Consider the following 4,303-nt stretch of genomic DNA (forward strand, 5'->3'; position numbering starts at 1 on the left):
TTTCTTTCCTATTGGACTCCAGAGAGCCAGAAGTCAGTGGCCTTGGGAGCTGATTAAAGGAAGCAAAAATCTTAAAGATTTTCACCCATCTTGTGCCCTGCTCTCCCCAGGCACGAATGGAGGGAGGGTTTAGCACAAAGAATCATGGCATGTCCTGAGCTAAAACCCTCGTGGGCATTCAACCATTGCCTACAGGAAAGCAGGAAAACTCAGGAAACGTCCTGCCTGCCCTGCCTGGCCACTTCCCAAACACTTGGAGGGGACCAAGCAGAGGGCAGAAGAAGAGAAAGGAAAGCAGGTAAGTGAGCAGGCAGAGGTGGATCGTGAGCCTGCCCTTGACCCCACAGAGCTGAGTGCGTTTAACCCGGGGTCTAAGGACCTGTTTCTGTGGATACCCATGAAGGACAAAAATCCACGCCGCTGTGAACTGGCAGATAAAAGAAACCACTCTTAAAATTGGGAGGGTCAAGGTGCAGAAAGGGCAATGAGAAATAAAAATCATGTCCCTGGGCCACAGAATAGTAGCAATGGGTGGGGGAGTTTTAGATTTCCTCTGACTTTGGTCTCAATGTGCGCTGGGCGAGGGGAGGAATGTCAGCAAGAGTTTATGTAGATCTCCAGGGAGAAGAAGCCTCCACCTGAGTTATAGTGGAAGACAGAGTAAGGTAAGTGGGCAGCACCTGTGGGTGACAGAAATGAGGAAGATGCTGCTGCCGCAGGTGATGGACACACAGAGCGGCATCACCAGCTCCTCCCTTGGGGATCCATAGTCTTATTGCTGAAGTGACATTTGGAAACACCTACATTGAGGTATTTCCAGGATAATGCACTAGGAGCCCCCTCAGTGTGTTGAGGACATTGTTTAGCACCGTGTTGACAAGACAAGCCACAGTGAAGGGTCAAATCCCTGTAAGTGTCAAGGACAGCCATCAGACTCCAGGGACCAGATCTAGTTGTGGTGCTTTCTAAAGAGGTAGAGCAGGCAAGGATGGCCCTCTCCTCTCTGCAGGCAACCACAGCAGGGGCAGACCCTTTCCCCCAAGCCAGCTGTGTGGATGTCCTCTTCTCCCAGTAGGAGCAGCCCCAGGCAGAGGAGGAAGTGCCAGCATCTTGCCCTGGCACTGCTGGGGAACATTAGGTCATGTGTGGGATGGGGGACTCCAGCTGGGACCATGGGCCATGAAACAGAGCACTCCTCCCAGGTTGCTTAGGTCTGACTTAGAAGGGGGGCCATGCTAGCAATCAAAATCCAGCTCCCCAGGAGTAGGACCCAGCCCCAGATCATTGTGTCACAAATGTTACCTGTCATTTGCTGGTTATAGCCTTCTTCCTTGGGAACCTCATGGTAACAACCATTTTGGGTTCAATCCCATTTTCTTGTTGATTGTGTGGCCTTGGGCATGTTAAGTCACCTCTATGCCTCAGTTTCCTTATCTATAAAATGGGAGTAAGGTTATTGTGCTAAAGAGTTTATATATACAAAGCACTTTGGGGCCAGGTGCAGAGTGCATGCCTATCTATAATCCCAGTGACTCGGCAAACAGAGGCAGGAAAATTGCAAGTTTGAGGCCAGCCTCAGCAACTTATTGTCTCAAAATAAAAAGGACTGGGAATATGGCTCAGTGGTAGTTTCCCTGGTTCAGTCCCCAGAACCAGGCCAAGCAAAATAAAACAAAACAAAAAAAAAGCACTTTGGGGCCACACTTGGTTCACAGCTAGTGTGACTTTGTTCACAGCTGTGTGTCCCCCACCGCCTATGGCCCTGCCCCTGTGGGAATGTGACACTGAGTGTTCCATCCCTTCCCCTCAACCACAGTCTTGTTGCGGTGGGCAGCACCCCTATTCATTCAGTTGAGCAAACCACAAGCCAGAGGTCACCCTTGATCCCCTCTTTTGATGCCCACAAAATGTCATCAGGCTTATCAACCTTACTAACGTCTTTAAAACCATCCAGGTCTGTTCCACTTCTCCTTCTCTACAGCTTCTCAACAGAACTAGCCCAGTACCCCCCAATTACAGCCACTCCCCCATAGCAGCCCGTTTCCACCCTGGACTGTGATGCTCTGAAGTGCTGATTTGATCTTGTCACCCCTTGCTCCCTGCCCACCCCATGCCTAAAACCTCTTAATGACTTCCCACAGTTCTTGGAGTGAAAACCAAAATCCTAACACCAGGCAGACTGAGCCAGTTGGGATGTTTCTTGGCCCTGAGGATCAGAAAATCCTAACAAACCAGGTTTAAAACTGAAGGCAATTTATTAGCTCCCTGTATCAGGGTTCTAGAAATATTCTGCTATTTGCTGGGCTCTGCCTCCCCACCTAGGCACTGGCTTTATCCAGAGCCCAGCTAGCTCCATTCAATCAACATCAAGTGGAACACTTCCAGAGGAAAAAGGAGAACATATTGTTCAGCCATGAAATAAAATCCCTTCCCTTTAGCCTGAGGGAGCCGACTGAGGCCTTGTGCCTATTCCCAGCCCATACTTCCTAGTGACATGGCACACATTGAGTCCTTCCTTTTTTTTTTTTAAACTCCTGGTGGAACATGGGTCCTTTAGTGCAAAAACAGATTCAAATCGTTCTAGAAGATACAGTTGTAATTAAGAACAGAAAGGTCAGGGGATGTGGCTCAGTGGTAGAGTGCTTGCCTAACACATGTGAGGCCCTGGATTCCATCCCTAGCACTGCAAAACTAATAACAGTAAAAAGCAGGAAAATTTCTTTAATAATGCTCAACTCTGAAAAATAGGAAAGAACTAAAGCTCCCCACTGTCCTGGAGGATAGGTCTAGGACCAGAGGTCCCCAGGGCCTTGACCTCAGGGGTGAGATGGCAAGAGCAGAGGGTTGGAGCATGGGGTAAGGACTGGAATCAAGGAGCTAGTGACCTCACAGGGGATGGAGAGGGTGGAATGGAGACACAAAGCAGGGCTGCAGGCTCTTCGTCACACTGGCTGGGCTTTCAGTCTGCCAGTTATCTTTCTGGAAGCGAACTCAGCCTGCAAATGTACTAACAGTAGAGATTTGAACAGGTATGTGTACAGCAATGCTCATAGCAGCACATGATAGCCAACAAGAGGAGACAACCAAAATTTCCAATCCATGGGTGCATAGATGATTTGTTACATATTTTATAAGGAACTAGAGAGAGAAAGGAGAGCATGGTGGGGTGCACCTGTAATCCCAACTACTCAGGAGGCTGAGGTAGGAGGATTGCTTTAGCTTGGAAGTCCCAGATCAGGCTGGGCAACCGAGCAAGATCCTGTCTAAAAGCAAAACAAAACAAAATTAAAAAGGAAATAAATTCTGATACCTGCTACAACATGGATGTTGTACTTTGAAGATGCTATACTAAGTGAAAAAAGCCAGACACAAAAAGACAAATATTGTATGATTTCACTTATATAAGCTGCCAAGATAAATCCATTTCATAGAGACAGAAAGAAGAAGGGTAGTTGCCAGGTGCTGGGGTGGGCACTTATGCACAGGAGTCAAGTATAAAATGACTTTGAAGTTCTAGAGCTGGTGGGCTGGGTGCTGTGGCACACACCTATAATCCCAGCGGCTCAGCAGGCTGAGGCAGGAGGATTACAAATTCAAGACCAGCAGGAGCAACTTCATGAGACCCTGTCTCAAAATAAAATAAAAGGGCAGGGGATGTCACTCAGTGGTAGAATGCTTGTCTAGCATATGCAGGGCCTTGAGTTCAAGAACAAGGCAAAAACAAAACAAAACAAAACAAACAAACAAACAAAAAAACCAGGTGTAGTGACTCATGCCTGTAATCCCAGCAACTCAGGAGGCTGAGGCAGGAGGATTGTGGGATCAAAGCCAGCGTCAGCAACTTAGCAAGACCCTAAGCAACTCAGCAAGACCCTGTCTCTAAACAAAATATAAAAATCAGCTGGGGGTGTGACTTATGGGTTAAGCATCCTAGGTTCAATCTCTGGTACCAAAAAAAAAAAAAAGATCAGGAGATGGATGATGACCCCGTGGTTGCACAATCATGTGAATCAACTTAATACCACTGCACTGTACTGTTAAAAAAGTTAAAATGAGAGGCTGGGATTGTGGCTTAGCGGTAGAGCGCTCCCCTAACATGTGGGAGGCCCTGGGTTCAATCCTCAGCACCACATAAAAATAAATAAATAAAACAAAGATATTGTGTCCAGTTACAACCAAAAAATAAATACTAAAAAAAAATTAAAATGATACAGTTTGTGCTACTTATATTTTACCACAATAAAGAGCATGGATAAATACAGCTCACTTTTCCAGGCATGAGGACAAGACGGTGGAGCAACTG

This window comes from Marmota monax, unplaced genomic scaffold (genome assembly GCF_021218885.2).
Source record: "Marmota monax isolate L192 unplaced genomic scaffold, Marmota_monax_Labrador192_F-V1.1 WCK01_AAM20220418_F8-fsc00015, whole genome shotgun sequence".
Classification (NCBI taxonomy): Eukaryota; Metazoa; Chordata; class Mammalia; order Rodentia; family Sciuridae; genus Marmota; species Marmota monax.